The sequence below is a fragment of the Grammomys surdaster genome, unplaced genomic scaffold (assembly GCF_004785775.1).
Source record: "Grammomys surdaster isolate TR1022 unplaced genomic scaffold, NIH_TR_1.0 334, whole genome shotgun sequence".
Taxonomy (NCBI): Eukaryota; Metazoa; Chordata; class Mammalia; order Rodentia; family Muridae; genus Grammomys; species Grammomys surdaster.
In genome coordinates, this window is record NW_021604753.1 from 120,747 (window position 1) to 140,739 (window position 19,993).

Consider the following 19,993-nt stretch of genomic DNA (forward strand, 5'->3'; position numbering starts at 1 on the left):
AACAAAAACTAGGGATTCAAGTGAGCACTGCTCATTTTATTTAATATTTAAATTTATAGAATGTAAAAACACCTAATATTTCTAATATTTAATGTCACACTAAAAAGTTGAAAATTATGTGATAAATTTTATAGCATGTGATATAATTTTACTAAAGGATAGTTATGTGATTAATTATTTTTTATAGTCTTCTTCCTTCAAAACAGTTTTTGTTCTTTTTCATAGGAAGGGAGAGAAAAGTTTCTGTTAAAATTAAGGCAAGTTTTAACTTTCTTAACTTCTTGATTCGGCTGTGAAATATAAAGGTTTAAGAATGGAAGAATTAAGAGACAGTAGAATGTATGTGCTGTATAGTAGATATCTAAGTAACCTGTAGAGAATAGACAGACGGATAAATACAGTTGGAAAATTCAATGTATTTAAAAAGCAGTTATAAATCAAAAGAATATTTTTGAAACTAATTGATTCTTCTATCTTTTATTTGTATGAAGATCCAACTTGGAAGACTAAGGAACTCCTCAGATCTAACTTATGACTAAAGCAGCATGTGGACTGTGGGGTTCTCTACTGTCGAGTGACGTTGGCACCCCTTGATTGCCTAGTGTGAAGTAAGAACAAAAGAGGGGCTGAGGCAATGACTCACTTGATAAGGTGTTCATTCTGTAATCTCAGCACCTGTGTTCAGAACCCCCTGCACCTTGGAAAACTAGTTTGGGGGCTGTGGAGACAGGATATTCCTGGATCTTGCTTACCTGAAAGTTTAGGTGAATCAGTAAAGTCCAACACAGTAAATCAAATATAATGGGCATATGGGTTAGTGAAATAACCTGTCTCAAAAACTGAGATCTAAGGACCACAGAGTGGCACAGCAAAGACCCACGGGGAGGCCTGATGGCCTGGGTTTGATCAGCAGAACTCACAATATGGCAGAACTGAACTGCCAAATAGAGTTGCCCACTGACTCCAGGCACTTACCTGTGCATATGTAGAACATACACTAACACAATTGTGCATATAGGCATGTGTGTAAACGCACATACACACACACATATGCAAGCACGCATGCAAAGATTTTTTTTTTAGTAAGTGAAAAGCAATAGAGAAAGAAAATATCAACCTCTAACTTTCACATCTGTACCCCACCCACACATACACAAATAACATGCACACTGAGGCGAGTCACACTGACATAGGATTTTCTTTGGTGACTTGTCTTTTTAGCCTTAACCTTGATATTATATGGAAAAATTATTCTCATGATACAATTTTCTGCAATGTATATAATTTAGTATTATATACCCACATGGTAGTTTACAGTCATCTATAACTCCAGTGAATCCAATACCCTCTTCTGATGCATGTGGTGCATAGAAATTATATGCAAGCAAAACACTCGTATACATAAATCTAAAAATTCCTTAAATACACACTTTAAAAGAAAATGCATGCCATCTCATTACCTAAATTATTTTAAGGTGTCCAATAAACTACTGTAAAGGAAGCAATGTAAAAGGACTCAGAAGCTAACTGAAGTTTGTTTTTCTTCCCTTAAAAGAAGGCCTAAGTGCTAGATCCTTCCAAGGTGTGCAGATCCCAAATACTTAGGAGCCTACGACCAGCAGAAAACACAGCAGGCTCAGCGAAAGCAGAACCAAACCTCACCCTCTCCCCTCTCTTAGGAAAATCCTTGGGAGGTGGTGCTTCTCCCTGATTGGCCCTGACTGTCCCTAACAGACTCTGCCCCTCCTGCTCATCTCCCCTTCGAGGCCCTTTTACCTGTTCCTCCTGTCATATTTATCCACATAGTATCTTCGGGAGGTGATGAAGTGCTCTACTGTAGACAAATCACCCATGCTGGCCGCCCTTTGGAACTGTCCCACAGGTTCATATGGGATGAGGTATTCATCCACTTGGTAATCAAGGCACCCATAGCCCAAGCAGCAGGTCCACAAACGCCAATACCAGTGTGGCTGCTCAGAGGCATTCGGTGTCTGGGCATCATAATCGATGTCCTCCGGCATGACAGAGGCCTAGGGCCACCTAGCCCCGTGTTGCCCTCTCTTCTCCTCCCTTTTGCCACCCACTTCTTCCCAAACCCCACACTAAAACTTAAAAACACACACAAAAAATATATATATATCACCACCATGCCACAGGAGCGTCCAGCCAGGGCAGGTCAGTGGTTCAGTTTGAGCAGAATCCCTTTTGTTGCCTAGCAACGAGGAAGCATGCCAGCACGCTAGTGCATGTGCTCACAGCTATGTGCTACACATGTCTGCCTCAGACTCCAGAGACAGGAACCTGGCCTACCTTGCACAGTTTACCTGCAAAGCCCTGTCAATTGGAGCTCTGGAGTAGACTACCTCTCTGGCCTCCGAAGGCCGATTACTGAGGGGAGCTGGGTGATGGTTCAGATCCTTTGCAGCCCTGCTATGATCACCATCTCAGAAGGCCTAGTTATCCCATTTCCTGATGCCGTGGTTGGACCTACAATGGGCTCTTTGCTTGATGGATGCTAACCTGTCTTTCAGACCACTTGTGTTCTTTTCTTGGCATCTTTTAGCATTTTGTAGATGTTGCCCATCAGTCAATCTCTCATGTCATTCTTATCCCCTGAAATTAAAGTGTGTGAGGTCCCTTTTTAAATTTGATTTGCTTGTATGCCTAGAAAGATAAGGTTGACCAAAACCTGTTTTGATGTTCCCATTCTTTTCTTTTCTCTTCTTTTCTTTTGTTTTCTTTTCTTTTAATTTTTGTCATTTATTTACTTATTTATACTCCAGATTTTATTCCTGCCCACCCCAGTCACCCTCTGACTGTTCCGCATCCCATACCTCCTCCCCACGCCCCTGTCTCCATGACGATGTCCTCACCATCCACCCCCCCACTCAACCAGACTTCTAGACTCCCTCGGCCCTCCAGTCTCTTGAGGGTTAGGTGCATCTTCTCTGAACGAACCCAGGCCTGGCAGTCCTCTGCTGTATATGTGTTGGGGGCTTCATATCAGCTGACATATGCTGCCTGTTGGTGATTCAGTGTTTGAGAGATCTTGGGGGTCTAGGTTAATTGAGACTGCTAGTCCTCCTACAGGGTCACCCTCCTCCTCAGCTTCCATTCTTTTCTAATGCTTAATTAAAAATTTGTGTTCATCAACTGTTGCCTGTGTCCACACTTTTTAAAATCCTGCAAGCACAGACAGTATAGGAAGGGTGTGATACTTCTGCCCTAAAATTCTCCTCTAAACTTTTCTTTTGGGGCAGAATGATATTTATAATGGTATTTTAAAATGTGATAGTGTACAGAAATAAGGCATAGATTATATTTCTGCCTTGATTTCATATCCTGAAACATCACTGAACAAGTTTCTGAAGAAGAGGTTCAAAGCTCACTTTACCAGAGCCTCAGCAATGATGACTCAGAGAGGAAGAGAAGAAAATGAAGCTGTTATCTCAGAGTTTACTAACCACAGCTCCTGGAGTCTGAAACTCTTAGCCATAGTCAGGAACGCAGGGAGCTGAAGGAAAGAAGTGTCCTCCTGTGAGCTTTGGCATAGGTTGTAAGTTATAAGGACTCGATGTTACAAAGAAATGCTTGTTGAGCACAAAACCATCAAGGTATTGGCTTCAGTATTTATTCATGAATGAGTTATTTAAAATTCTGACCATGCTGGAGAGAGATGCTTAGAGGCAGGGGTCAGTTTTGTGGTCTACCACTACTTAGGAAAGAATATTAGTCTCAAGGAAATGTTAGCAAACTGTCATGACAGAGCCAGGGTTGAGTTGCTCTGGGAGCACGGAGGATGAATAAAATAAGAACACTAACTTCATGAGCATGTAAATAAAACACCATCAGTTACTGCAGCCACCAAAACAAAGCGTGTGGAAGAAGCATGGCCCTCCTTCTCTGTCTGCATGTGTTTGGGGTGGGGTGTTGTTGTTTTAATTTGGGGTTAATCTCTCTTCATGTCTTCAACATAGCAAAAACATTGTAAGGAAAGCGGTGACCAGTCATAATCAACTCTTGAAACACAAGTTTAACATATATAAAATCTTCTGAAGTGAGGTACATTAGGAAGTCATAATAAGAATTCAGAATACTTATTAAATGAGTTTTATATGAATGTTAAAAGGATTTTTATATTTCATAGTGAAGCAATACCTGGAAAAGAGCCAAAACCAAGAGCTGAAGAGTCTGTCCGGGGTGCTGCTGATGAGATGCTAGATGGGTGTTTCCTGCAGGCGCTCCCACCCTAGTCACAAAAGATTGAACGTCGTTTTATACTCAAGACGGGCATGAGCCAGATCAAGGGTAAATTAGCTATACCCTTTCTCTATTTCTTTCTTAACATATCTGTAATGCTGACTTACTTAAGAAATTTCAAATCGGGAACTACATTGTCTGAAAAAATTTGAGCTAGTTTCATTTTGTCCCTAGGTATATTTGATGCATTTGTACAGATTAGACAAAGATTGTTTACCTCATGCCTTGTATATGTCATTTGTATTTGCAAATCGCACTTGCTATACAATGGACTTCTCTTTCAGTTCTATCACAATGAATCATATTTTTCACACAAATATCATGTACTCCAATATCACTAAATTGTTTTATGCTACAAAGAGATAAAATACTACTCATTTTCATTGTTGATTTTATTCTTAATAATGTAGCCAACACTTTCCTACATTTAGTCTATTTTAGACAATATTTTCACACTCAGTTACCTCTTTCCTTAATTATCTCCTGTGTTGAAAAAGGCCCTCATGCCTCACTGGACAATGACAGGGGGACCAGAGCCATTACAAGGTCCCCTTCAATTACTGGAGGTCAGGCCTCTATCCCCACCTTTACAAGATTAGAATTGCCACAGCCCTTCTATACTTAGAGAAGGGAGGAGATGTCAGGGCCAGCCCTGCTTATACACTGAAGGCCTAAAGTCAGCCATAGGCCTAAAATCAGCAATAGGCCTGTCATACATGTATACTAACACCAAGTCTTGGGTCTCTGTGGAAAAACATTGAAACAGATGTCTATAAGCTATTGTAAACAGGCAGCTTTTGTGGAAATTTACCAGCCTGAGTAGTCATAGACCTTGTAAATAGGTAGCCTTGGCAGATAATACCAACTTAGATAAGGACAAGTGAATCATAGGCAGAGTCATAGAGACCTGTCCCCTCAACCTTCACCCAGCCGATACTCTGTTCTGAAAGATATCTGTATTCCCCCTAAACACCCACGCCCCAGTGTCATCCCCTTCCCCAGGTCCTGCCTTTTTGTGTTTACAACCCCTGTGTGAATAAGTAAAAATTACAATTTGAAAAAAATAAATAAATTATAAAAAAATTATCTCCTGTGTTAAGATAAGCTGTCTATGGTGTACCACAATATCGTATGTTAAACTCATCAATACTTCTAAATAAGTAATCCTTTTGTATTCAGTATTCCTGGGAATTCAATGCTTTGGGGGCATTCTAGGCAGTTGCTCTCTTCCTATTTGCTACATCTCTAGCACAATATTTTTTGTTATTACAAAAACAATAATTTTTAATTCACAAAGGATGAAAACAGAAGACCCCTCATTGTACATGCACTATTACAATACAATTATTAGTGGTAGACCAATACAACATTAAAGACTTTGCATACTTACATGTACTTTGAAACAAGATTCACAGGACAATTTTAAACCTTTGACACGTTCATGATCACCAAGAGAAAGAACACCACAGATCACAGAATTGAGTCTAATTGATTTTCTGGTACACAGACAAGACACGAGAGCCCTAAAGCACACTGTGTTGTTAATGGCATCTTCAGGTCTATACATTCTGGTTTAGAATTTCTCCCAAAGCAATCTGTGTGAGCTGTCAAGCAGCTTAGTTTGTTACCTATTTGAGAAGATTACAACACACACAATATCTTAGCCACAAGACTTAGGAGAAAAGTTTTGGACAGATCACACACACACACAAACACACACAAACACACACAAACACAGATCATTCCCCAGGAAGGCAATCTAGAAATTATAAATACAACCCTAGGAAAAAGAATCATGGTCAGAAATCACTTCCTTTCAAACACTGCTGATGAGGAAGTGTGTGGTGTTAGGGAAATGTTGGTACAGAAGAATCTGCCACATGAAATATGGATTTGGTTGATTTTCTAAAATGAGGTATAAAAGTATGCCATTAAATAAAAACAAAATGACAACAAAATTAAGAACCAAAATGCACATTTCCAATGGAAAAAAACTAAGCATATTGTAGTTTCCTTTATTAGACTAGACATTTCATACACAGCAGTTAATCTAGAAAAATACATTTAAAAATCTTCAACAGACCATGCCTCCCTGTAACAAAACCTTCCGAACCCTGTTTTATTATACAAATCAATCTACATTAGTAATGTAAAATAAAATACTCAAATTTTCTATCCAACATATCCAAGTATCATTTTCTATCCAACATCTGATTTACAGGTTTCCACTATTAGAGCTATAATTAGAATTCTGTAATGATTTTCCTAATGTCTTATGTACATTTTAAATAACCTAAAGAGCTGATGCTGTAGTGTGTTTACTATTTAGCAAGTCTATTCAGTATTTCCCAGTACCATTCTCATGGCAGTGGTCTGCCTGTAAATGTAATTAAAACCTAAAAGTGCACAGTTTAACTTTCCCAAATAATGGCTCCATTCTAATATTCATGGAAACAGTTACCAATGTCATGAGTAGAAACACTGAGTCAGATGTACTCTGAGCCTATACAACACAGTTATATACACAGGTAAATTATATTAGGTCCTTAGCCCATACTTACATCAAACAAATGTCTGTTTTCACAGGGTCATACCAAAAACTCAATATGGCACTAAACATAATGATTGTTAGCTATAATTCAGTACAGCAAGACAGGTACCAAATGCCCTGATTTGACTTAGACAAACCAGAACTCCAGTATATCACCGTGTTTTAAGTCCTACTCGTGCTGCTCCAACAGACAACTAAGGTATCTAGCAAGAATGCCGTGAGACAGTAAATTTAGACAGCAAACCTTCACCCAGAGATTCTATCTGGGTTATGAGCTTTGGCATTTTAGACTGCCACTCATGCAAACACCCTGAAAAGAGCAGTACACAGGTTTCAAATGGATCAACTTCATTTGTCTTAAATGCCCAAGAGCATTTTTAAAATAACTGACAGTGATTATTATCACTGTACCAAGTCAAGAGCTTATGGACCATGAGAAGGAATCTACATTACCCAGTTTGGAGACAGTAAGGACAGTATCACAGGGGACCCACATGGTTGCTCTTACCAAATTATCCAGTGTATATGACTAGTTAGAATTCTGAGTTTTGATGTTTACTGATATTTGGAAGATGAAATGCAAGCATCCAGGATAAAATAAATCCAAATTTACACAGTCATAGCTTGCTGTTTGCTTGCAACAAAGCAGCAAATGAGAGCCCAGCCACCACCTTCACTCTCCTTTTCCTCTCTGACTCTCAAAAAAGTGCAAATTCAGAGTCACTACTTGGTCCAAAACAAAACACACCATGTATAAGACTTGAAATCTTGGAATCCAGTATCTATTTCACAGGCTGTCTTTCATGAGAGTCAATGTCCAAAGACAGTGCTTAATTCCAGGAGAATCAGCTCTACAATCTGGTTTTGGTACACAGCATGAACCACTGTATTACCAGTCTCTCTTTCTGGCTTTAAAAGAATGGGGCCAAAAACAGTCATTATGCTCTGATAGGTCATTCAGTTTTTTCTCCATTTTCTATAACCCTTTTGAGGTGTCTAAACAGAATCTGCATGGTATCTTGGTTTGGCTTTGGCAACTGTCTGATTAAGTCCTTAATTGCAGCGAAATGCTGTCTGAATTCTTGTTTAATTGCATTAACAAAATCATTGAAATGATTAAATGTAAAAAGAGGTTCTGATAATTCTTAAAAGAACATTTTGAGTGCTCCCGTGATGACATGAATGTCTTCTCATTTACTGTCATTCCAGTCCAACTCCTCATCATGACTGACTGCAAACCTCAGCTTCTGGATCACCGCAAGGCTGTCACTCACTCTGTAAATGATCATCCCATGTAACCATGCTCTTGGATGTGCTCAACGAATAACTTCACAAACTTTGTCACTGACCCATTTTCCCTCTGACGCGGATTAACAAGATTAGCAAATACCTGATCTTTGATATAATCTTTCTCACAAACAGCTTGCAAAATGGGGTGCCGGGTAAGAAACCTCTTTAAGTTTTTCTTAGTTTTCTTCTGCTCTGAAGAATCTATGATGGACCTTTCATTGAGCAAAGTTTTTTAAGTTCCTTCTGGTCCTTTTCTTTATCCTGCTTTTCTACCCACCCCGCTCCGTGAATCTGGTGTCTCCTCTCAGCAGCTTCAGTGGCCTCTGCTACCTGGATACTGATAGAACTTTACTCAGAACTTTAATCATTAACAGCAGCATCATTATCAGACTGAATTAGCAGTTCTGTTCCTTGGTGGGTTTTCAGCTCAAGTACGTTCCTCTTGCTTGGTTTGTCCTTTGATGCTATTTCAATCACTGCCCCCTTCAGGTCCACTGTGAATTCTGGTTTGGACTGATTACTCCCAAACCAGCTTGTACTACTTCCTTGAGTTTTCTTAAAAAGTAAAGATGAACCCTGCAACACTGCCCAAGAAGACACCAGTTCTTTCAAAACTTTTTCCCATTTTCAGTAATTTTTGTTACATTTAACAATCCAAGCCGGGCAGTGGTGGTCCACGCCTTTAATCCCAGCACTTGGAAGGCAGAGGCAGATGGATTTCTGAGTTCAAGGCCAGCCTGGTCTACAGAGTGAGTTCCAGGACAGCCAGGGCTAAACCCTGTCTCGAAAAACAAACAAACAAACAAAAAAAATCCATACTTCTCCTGACCCTTGTCGTTGGAGTCCAACACAATGGTGCTGTGTCTCCATTTAGTTAACACGATTGGTTCTTGCAGCCGCCTGTCCAACTTTTAATTATTTCTCTTTGCTGCTGAGATGAAGCATTATACTTTGGCAATTCCCATTCTGATCAAGATCTGTCTGCACTATAATAATACTGTCTACCTCGATCATCAACATGCTTGAGTCACTCTTGCTCTCCGGGGCTCTGAAAATCTCAGCTTGTGCTCATATCCCAAGCCCATCAACGTGGTTTCCAGGTGTGCTCCTGGGTTGTGTGGTTCTAGTAGTAACAACGGCCTGAACTATCTTTGTGCGTCTTCTATTCCACGTTAACTTAAATTACTGGGCTCCCAGGGAGAGGAGGAAGAGCAGACTGTGATATTTTCAGTTCCTGTAGGTGAGTATAGACTGGAGAATCTGGCCTTCCTCCAGTCTGGCCTTCCTGCAGACTCAGAATCCTGGTGTGTTCTTTTAGAGCCTCCTCCAGCTGAGTCACATGACTGTTCCTGCGAGAAGCTAGTCTTCTCTATGCCCAAGAACTCTGGCCCAGGAAAATGACCAAATAACCGTGTTCTTTTCTGTCTGGAAACTTTAGGAGAATGTGAATCACTGTTAAACTTTCCGTTATTATGGGGCAAGTCCAGGCTTAGCTTGAGAGTCTGGCCTGAATTATAATTGGATCCGAAATTCTGATTGGCATCACAAATAAGACCTGTTCCTTGAACAGATGGTAATGGCGTTCCAAAACTTGAAAGTGTGGGTATTTTGTTCACATTTTCTGTCAATTTCTGGAGATGCATACTCTGTATCATCTTCATAGAGTTATTTGGCAGTCCCGTTGCCTGCTTCACAGGTGGCATCAGCGCTTTGCGAATGACCTCCTTGACATACTGTGCTGGCACATAAAATGCTTTGAGGTTCACATCAGGTCTGACTACCAGTCATCACTGGTCTTCTTCACCAGGAGGTAGCTCCCCTTGTCTGATCACAATCTTCCTGTCCTTTACTTCATACTCATAATCATACTCCACCTCAATGTACACTTGGCCTACAGCAATCTTCCCACTTCTCTCAGCCATTTCTACTCAGTAACACTCACTCTTAAACCAGACACCACGCCACATTATGCCTTGTGCCTCGATGCATTACTATAACACTTGGAAGGCTGTGGACATATGATGCTTCAGTTAAACCAAGGACTGAAGACCTCCTCATCCGCCACTGTGGCAGAGCGACTGAGAGTCACAATTTTTTTGATTGTTTATTACTTTTACTTTTTTTACAGTCCAGTCGTTATCCCCCTCCCAGTCCACTTTCCGACTGTTCCTCATCCCATTCCTCCTCCCCCTGCCTCCAAGAGGATGTCCCCACTCCTCCACATTCCACCCCCATCAGCCCCGCACCTCCCTGGAGCCTCAAGTCTGTCAAGGGTTAGGTGCATCTTCTCTCACTGAAGCTAGACCAGGTAGTCCTCTGTTGGATATGTGTCAATAGAGTCAGACCAACTAGTATATGCTGCCTGGTTGGTGGCTCAGTGTCTGAGAGATCTCAGATTGGTTGAGACTGCTGGTCTTCCTATAGGGTCACCCTCCTCCTCAGCTTCTACCAGCCTTTCCCTAGTTCAACCACAGGGGTCCCCAACTTCAGTCCATTGGTTGGATGTAAGTATTTGCTTCTGTCTCAGCTGCTTGTTGGGCCTCTAAAAGGACAGCCTATCTGTAAGTTGAATCAGTAATAGTGTCAGGATTTTGAGTCTCCCCCTGAGATGGATCCCAAGTTGGGACAGTCACTGGACCTCCTTTCCCTCAGTCTCTTCTCCATTTTTATCCCTGCACTTATTTTACATAAGAACAATTCAAGGCCAGAGTTTCCCACTGTGGGATTACAAACCCATCTCACCACTCAGTGTCCTGTCTTTCTACTGGAGATGGACTCTACAAGTTCCCTCTCCCCACTATTGGGCATTTCACCTTTGAGTGCTGAGACTCTCTTTCCTCCCAGGTGTCTAGTACATTCTAGAGCCCCCCCACACACACACACACCAAATTCCACCCCTGAGATAGCATATGTCCATTTTTTCTGCTGTCTCTCAGGGCTTCTCTCTTGTTTTACTTTCCTTACCATCTGATAATGTTCCCTCTTTCCTCTCCCTGTCCCATCTCTCACCCAGGTCCCTCTCTCCCTCTGCCTGGCGTGATTGCTTCCTTCTCCTTCCCAAGTGGGATTGAAGCATCTTCACTTGGGTCCATCTGCTTGTTAACCTTCTTGAGTTCTGTGAATTGTACCTTGGGTATTCTGCACTTTTTGGCTAATATCCACTTAGTGAGTACGTACCATACATATCCTTTTGGGTCTGAGATGCCTCACTCAGGATGATATTTTCTAGGTCCATTCATTTGCCTGCAAAATTCATTATATCCTCATTCTTAATAGTGGAATAGTATTCCATTGTGTAAATGAACCACATTTTCTGTATTCATTCTTCCATTGTGGGACATCTGGGTTGTTTCCAGCTTCTGGATATCACAGATAAGGCTGCTATGAACATAGTGGAGCACATACCCCTGTGGCATGGTGGGGTATCTTTTGAGTATACGCCCAAGAGTGTTATAGCTGGGTCTTCAGGTAGATCTATTTCCAATTTTCTAAGGAACCTCTAGATTGATTTCTAGAGTATTTGTACCAGTTTGCAATTCCATCAGCAATGGAGGAGTGTTCCTCTTTCTCCATATCCTTAACAAGTGTTGTCACCTGAGTTTTTTATCTTAGCCATTCTGATTGGTATAAGGTGGAATCTCCGGGTCATTTTGATTTTCATTTCCCTGATGACTAAGGATGTTGAATATTTCTTTGTGTTCTTCTTGGCCATTAGAGATTCCTCTGCTGTGAATTCTCTGTTTAGCTCTATATCCTATCTTTTGATTGGGTTGTTTGGTTTCTTGGAAGTTAACTTTTTGAGTCCTTTATTTTGGATATTAGCCCTCTATCGGATGTGGGGTTAGTGAAGATTTTTTCTCAGTTGGCAGGTTGTCAGTCTGTGCTATTGACTGTGTCCTTTGCTTTACAGAGGCTTCTCAGTTTCATGTGGTCCCACTTATCAATTAGATCAATTAGAGCCTGGGCCATTGGAGTTCTGTTTAGGAAATCCGACACACCCACACAACTCCTCCTTGCTAATGAGTTCAAGGCTCTTTCCCACTTTCTTTTCTATTAGATTAAGTGTATCTGGTTTTATGTTGAGGTCCTTGATCCACTTAGACTTGAGCTTTGTGCATGGTGACAAATATGGATCTATTTTCGTTTTACTACATACCAACTGCAAGTTAGACTCCATTGTATATTTTTGGCTTCTTTGTCAAAGATAAAGTGTCCATAAGTGTGTGGTTTTATTTCTGAGTCTTCAGTTGTATTGCATTGATCAACCTTTCTCTCTCTGTACCAATGTCATGCGGTTTTTATCACTATTACTCTGTAATATAGCTAGCGGTCAGGGATCGTGATTCCCCCAGAAGTTCTTTTATTGTTAAGAATTGTTTTTGCTATCCTGAGTTTTTTGTTTTTCCATATGAAATTATGAATTTCTCTTTCCATGTCTTTGAAGAATTCTGTTGGAATTTTGATGGGTATTGGATCGAGCCTGTAGATTGCTGTTGATAGAACGACCATTTTTACTATGTTAATATTACCAATCCAAAAGAATGGGCAATCTCTACATTTTCTGAGGTCTTCTTCAATTTCTTTCTTGAGAGACTTGAAGTTCTTGTCATACAGATGTTTCACTTGTTTAATTAGAGTTACCCCAAGATATTTTATGTTATTTGTGATTATTGTGAAGGATGTTGTTTCCCTAATTTCGTTTTCAGCCTGTTTATCATTTGTATAAAGGAGGGCTACTGATTTGTTTGAATTAAGTTTATATCTATCCACTTTGCTGAAGTTGTTCATCAGCTATAGAAGTTCTCTGGTAGAAATTTTGAGGTTGCTTATGTATACTATCATATCATCCACAAATAATGATATCTTGACTTTTCCCTTTCTGATTTGTATCCTCTTTAGTTGTCTTACTGCTCTAGCTAGAACTTCGAGTACTATATTGCCAGGAGCCAAACCCAGAAAATTACCTGCTGTTCTGGGAAACCTAGTCTCAGGTCCCAAGAACTTAAAGAACGTCTGGCATTTCCTAGGATCTGGTTATGACAATGGAATGGTCTAGGCCAAAAGGCATATGACAGTGGGATGGTCTAGGGCAATAAGCATATGACAGTGGGATGGTCTAGGCCAATAAGGATATGACAGTGGGATAGCCCTAAGCAATGACCCTCACCCAAACTTCCCGGTTTGCTGTGTATTTATAACCTGCACCCAAAATTAAAGTTTCAGAGCTTGGTCAGAACTCCATCCAGACTTGCTCTTATTCCTTGTGTCTCTTGTCCCTTCATTCTTTTGCTCCCTTCCCTAAGGTCTCCTCGAATCCCCACGGACTGGGGCACTATATTGAATAGATTAGGTTAGAGTGGACAGCCTTGTCTTGTCCTTGATTTTAGTGGGATTCTTCAAGTTTCTTCCCATTTAATTTGATGCTGGCTGTTGGTTTGCTACATATTGTTTTTATTATGTTTAAGTGCCATGAAGCCGGGCAGTGATGGCGCATGCCTTTAATCCCAGCACTTGGGAGGCAGAGGCAGGTGGATTTCTGAGTTCAAGGCCAGCCTGGTCTACAGAGTGAGTTCCAGGACAGCCAGGGCTAAACAGAGAAACCCTGTCTCGAAAAACAAACAAACAAAAAAGTATGTGCCATGAATTCCTGATTCCTCTAAGAATTTTAACATGAAGTCATGTTGTATTTTGTCAAAGGCTTTTTCAGCATCTCATCTGAAAAGATTTTCACGCACAATTTGGACAGATCACAGCAGACCAGACGATTCCACGAGGGGAGGTTTATTAAGAGAGAGAGAGAGAGAGAGAGAGAGAGCGGGAGAAGAGAGAGAGAGCAGAGAGGAGTAGAGGAGAAGAAGCTGGCCATGACCACGTGTAGAGAGGAAGAAGGGAAGGAGGGAGGGGAGAGGGGGCAGTGAACCTGCAGGCGCGGGGTCAAGGGACCAAGAGAGACAGGAGGGGCTAAGCAGCCCCTTTTACAGTGGGCAGGCCTACCTGGCTGTTGCCAGGTGACTGTGGAGAGGAGCATACCTAGCTGTTGCCAGGTGACTGTGGAGGTGGAGTTTAAACAGAATACTAACAGCATCTAATGAGATGATCATGTAATTTTTTTCTTTCAGTTGGTGTAAGTAGTGGATTATGTTGATGGATTTTCATATGTTGAACCATACATGAATCCCTGGGATAAAACCTACTTGATGGTGGTGAATGATGGTTTTGATATGTTCTTGGATTCAGTTTGTGAGAATTTTATTGCGTATTTTTGCATTGATATTCATAAGTGAAATTGGTCTGAATTCTCTCTTTGTTGGGTCTTTGTGTGGTTTAGGTGTCAGAGTAACTATGGCTTCATAAAATGAATTAGGTAGTGTTCCTTCTGTTTCTAGCCTGTGGAATAGTTTGAGGAGTGTTGGTATTAGCTCTTTTTTGAAGGTCTGGTAGAATTCTGCACTAAAACCATCTGGCCCTGGGTTATTTTTGGTTGGGAAGTTCTTAATGACTGTTTCTATTTCCTTATGGTTTATTGGACTGTTTAGATAGTTTACTTCATCTTGATTTAGCTTTGGTATGTGATATCTGTCTGGAAAAATCATCCGTTTCATCTAGATTTTCCAATCTTATTGAGTATAAGCATTTTTAGTAATATCTGATGATTTTTAAATTTCCTCAGTTTCTGTTGTTGCCTCCCTTTTCTTTTCTGATTTTGTTAATTTGGGTATTGTCTCTGTGCCCTTTAGTGAGTTTGGCTAGGAGTTTAGCTATCCTATTGATTTTTCTCAAGTAACCTGCTCTTGGTTTTGTTGATTCTTTTTATTGTTCTCTTTGTTTCTAATTGGTTGATTTATAATTGCCCTGAGTTTGATTATTTCCTACTCCTCTTGGGTGTGTTTGCTTCTTTTTGTTCTAGAGCTTTCAGATATTGTAGGACTTTTGGGTCTAAATGTAGGATTTTCGAGTTTTAAGATTAAAAGAATCCTACTGTCCCAGGACACATCCTGGGAGGGGCACATTCCTTAGTCAGAGGACAATTGCTGGATTGACTAACATTCAGAAAAGGAAGGGAGAGGCTGATTAACATTCCTCAGACTACAGGGGCAGGAACTCACCTGCGGGTGAGGAAGGCCCAAAGCAAGTAAACAGACAAGGGAGGTCCTTGCCACCTCATTCCCCAAAGACCAATCAGTTTAAAAGTCACACTGTTCTGCCAATCATATTGTGCCTAGTCACTGTTTCTCTATTCTACCCCTTAAACTGTATAAAAACTATTCTTAGCTCCAACTTGGGGTTCTCTTCTTGCTTGCATGTGAGAGAACCCCAGTATACTGGAATCATCAAACCTCATGTTAATTGCAGTGAGTCCAGTCCATGAGTTTCTGTGGGAGCACGTCCCACAGATCTTAGAATCCAACAGTATGCTATAAATTTCTAGTGTAGGATCCAATTTCTTTATGAAGGCACTTAGTGCTATGAATTTTCCTCTTAGCACTGTTTTCATTGTGTCCCATAAGTTTGCATATACTGTGCCTTCATTTCCATCCAATTTTAGAAAGTTTTAAATTTCTTTCTTCATTTCTTTCCTGATCTAGTTATCATTGAGTAGAGAGTTTTTCAGTTTCCTGAGTATGTGGGCTTTCTCTTGTTTTTGTTGTTATTGAAGTCTAGTCTTTTTGGCTGCTTGTATTCTAATGCTAATTGGGTCCCCTAAAATAGTTTGCATGAAAGGATCTGCATGTAGCTTCTGGGAACCTGACCCTAGTTAGTTATGAGTGGTAAATAAAGATGCCAGCAGCCAATAGCTGGGGAGAAGAGACAGAAGCAGATTTAGAATTCCCAGGGAGGAGGGATATCATGCCTGAGGTGTGTGCAAGAAAGAGAAGCAAGTCACCATATAAAAGAACCAAGAGAATGAGGCCCAGAGGCCTGCTCAATTGGGTCTAGAGCAGCCAAGATAGAACATAGAAATTAATAAGTCGTAACTTGAAATTTTCTGTGGGAGATAGATTCTAAAAGTGTAGCAGTTAGGCAGTTGCCCAGCTATTGTGCAGCTTGAGACATATCAAAATATAATAGCTGTGTATGTCTTTCATTCAGGGTAGCAATCTCACTCTGGGATTTATTAAAATATGTATTACTACAAGACATAGTCTGTGGTGGTCTGGTAGAAGGCACGGGATTATTTCAATCTTTTTGTATCTGTTGAGGCTTGTTTTGTGTTCCAGTATATGTTCAACTTTAGAGACAGTACTATGAAGTGCTGAGAAGAAGGTATATTCGTTTGTTTGGGGGTGAAATGTTCTGTAGATATCTGTTAAATTCATTTGTTTCATAACTTCTGTCAGTTTCACTGTGTTTCTGTTTAGTTTCTGTTTCAATGACCTGTCCATTGGTGAGAACAGGGTGTTGACATCTTCCACTATTATTGTGTGAGGTTCAATGTGTGTTTTGAGCTGTAATAAAGTTTCTTTCATGAATGTGGGTGCCCTTGCATTCGAAGTCTAGATGTTCAGAATTGTGGCTTCATCTTTGTAGATTTTCTCTTTGATGAGTATGAAGTATCATTCTCTACCTCTTTTGATAACTTTTAATTGAAAGTCTATTTTATCGGATATTAGAATGGCTACTTCACCTTGTTTCTTGGGACCATTTTCTAGGAAAATTGTTTTTCTAGCCCTTTACTCTAAAGTAGTGTCTGCCCTTGTGACTAAGGTATGTTTCTTGTATGCAACAAAATGCTGGATTCTGCTTATGTATCCAGTCTATTAACTGGCATCTTTATATTGGGGAATTGAGTCCATTGATGTTGAAATATATTAAAGACCAATGATTGTTAGTTTCTGTTATTTTTGTTGTTGGGGGTGGTATTGCGTGTGTGTGTGTGTGTCTGTGTGTGTGTGTGTCTGTGTGTTTCTCTTCTTTTAGGTTGTTGTGAGGTGATTAATTTCTTGTGGTTTTTTGGATGCAGTTACCCTCCTTGTGTTGGAGTTTTTCTTCTAGTATCCTCTGTAGGGCTCGATTAGTAGAAAGATATTGTTTAAATTTGGTCTTGTCATGGAATATCTTAGTTTCTCCATCTATGGTGATTGAGAGTTTTGCTGGGTATAGTAGCCTGGGCTGGCATTTGTGTTCTCTTAGTGTCTGTACGACATCTGTCCAGGATCTTCTCACTTTTATAGTATCTGATGAGAAGTCTGATGTAATTCTGATAGGTCTGTCTTTATATGTTACTTGGCCTTTTTCCCTTACTGCATTTAATATTCTTTTTTTGTTCTGTGCATTTGGTGTTTTGATTATTATGTGATGGGAGATATTTCTTTTCTGATCTAGTCTATTTGGTGTTCTGTGGGCTTCTTGTACATTTATGGCCATCTCTTTCTTTAGGTTAGGGAAGTTTTCTTTTATGATTTTGTTGAAGATGTCTTCTGACCCTTTGAACTGGGAATCTTCACCTTCTTCTACTTCTATTATTCTTAGATTTGTTCTTTTCACTGTGTCCTGAAGTTTTTGTATGTTTTGTTTTACACTTTGCATTTTCTTTGACTGATTTGTCAATATTTTCTATGGTATCTTCTATGCCTGAGAGTCTCTCTTCTATCTCCTGTATTCTATTGGCAATGCTTGCACCTGTAGCTTCTGATCTCTTTCCTAGGTTTTCCTTCTCCAGGGTTGCCTCCATTTGTAATTTCTTTATTATTTCTATTTCCATTTTTAGGTCAAGATAGATCCCAAGTCTGCTGGGTTCTTTGAGGGTACTAGCTGGCATGGATATTAGGGCAGGGATCTTGCCTGTATCTTGCTGGTTATGGCCAACCTGCTGGGAGACAGGTAGGCTGTGTCCCTTGTTATGGCAGACCTCCTGAGAGACAGGCAGACTATAGGGTGTTCGAGAAGAGCAGACATACAGATCTGTCCCGGATGAAGATACAGACCAGAAGCTGTGGTATTCTTAATAGATTTTTAAAACCTAGTGGTTTGGCAAGTATCCAATAAAACCTTATCCATGTATGTATAAACCAAATTTGATGTCCTCAGTCAAACACTAGAGGGAGACAAAGGCACATAAAACTCCTGATCAGTTCAGAAACTTGATCTTGTTCTACAAGTCTTTCACTTGCTTAGAGTTACACCAAGATATTTTATATTACTTGTGGTTGTTGTAAAGGATGTTTCTTCCCCGATTTCTGTCTCAGCCTGTTTATTATTTGTATAAAGAAGGGCTACTGATTTCTTTGAGTCTCTTTGCTAAAGGTTCTTATCACCTGAAGTTCTCTAGTAGAATTTTTAGGGTTGTTTATGTATACAATCATATATCCACAAATAGTGCTTCTTTGACTTCTTCCTTTCCAATTTGTATCATCTTTATCTTCTTTAGTTGTATAACTTCAAATACTATACTGAATAGATAGGGAGAGAGTAGGGAGCCTTGTCTTGTCCCTGATTTTAGTGAGGTTGGTTTAAGTTTCTGGCCATTTAGTTTTATGTTGGCTGTTGGATTGCCTTTTATGTGTTTAGGTATGTGTCTCATATCCCTGATCTCTCCAAGACATTTAATATGAAGGAGTGTTGGATTTTGTCAAAGGTTTTTTTCAGCATCTAATGAGATGATCATGTAATTTTTTCCCTTGAGTTTGGATTATATTGACGGATGTTCATATACTGAATCATTCTTGTATCTCTGGAATGAAGCCTACTCAATTGTGGTGAATGATAGTTTTGATGTGTTCTTGGATTTGGTTTGCAAGTATTTTATTGAGTATTTTTGCATGTGTTCATAAGTGAAATTGGTCTAAAATTCTCTTTCTTTGTTGAGTCTTTGTGTAGTGTAGGTATCAGTGTGACTGTGGCCTCATATAATGGGTTGGTCTGTTGGGGGCCATCGGCCACAGTTGACCGGGTTCACCTGAAAGAGAGGCTGGGAATGGCAGGAGGGCTGGAAGAGATGAAGCCAGGACAAAGGTTTCTGATCAAGGCTCAATGCTTTAATGTTCAGCTTCTAATTTAAAGGGGATAACCCACCCCTACCCCCAGAGTTCTTTCTTGCTTCAGCTGGCTGGGGGTGAGTGGAAACCATCCTGATGGAGGTGAGAGGAATCCACACTTAATCGCGGGCCGGAGATGTCAAGGCAAGCTCAGCAGGCAGTCTATTCTTCTCAGTTTGTGTACCAGGCTACAGGGCAGCCAAGGAGGCACCAAGGCCAGCAATGCCAAGGCAAGCAATGCCTCCGGAGTCCTATTATTTGGTCTATTGTGGTAAACAAGGTCCCTCAGGCCCGCTCAAGGCTGGGGGAAGGGCACAGTTCCCCCTTTTTAGTTTTATAAGATATGAGCAGTGCCAGCAGCTGGATGGGGTACAATATTTCATCCCATCTAGGGTACAGAGTGGCCAGGCGACCGTGCCTGGCTTAGGTTGGCATCTATATTACTCCTATATTACCTGTCTTTGAGGAACATACATAGCATATTGATGTAAGCCTCTGTCTTAGGTATATAGGGGCTCAAGACACTCTTACCCGTCATTGACTAACCGGCCATCAGTGACACACTCTTTCCCATAAGACCAAAACCACATTCAGACCAAAGAACCTGTGGGTATGCACTAGATGCAATTCTTCATAGCGATGGATAACTGCCATGATGAAAGCTGAGCGTGCTGAGAGTGATCCTGTGTGAAGGCAACCTATCTGCTTGAGACACAAAGTTTAAAAGATTAAAAGCAACATGACTTATCCAAGCAATGTAGAAAATAAGGTTGGAAGCGGAAATGTTTGATGGAGACTACATGCCAGGTTAAATCAGTGGCAGATAAGGATTTTGAGCCATCATCATCAGAATCACAATTATTAGGCTTGAGATCTGTGTCCACTTGACAGACCAATCTTTCAGGGAGCCATTGAG

General features: G+C 40.5%; 1 pseudogene; it reads right to left on the reverse strand.

Moving 5' to 3' along the window:
• Positions 1 to 7,621: 7,621 nt before the first annotated feature.
• On the reverse strand, positions 7,622 to 19,615 carry LOC114630265 (annotated as a pseudogene).
• Positions 19,616 to 19,993: the final 378 nt, after the last annotated feature.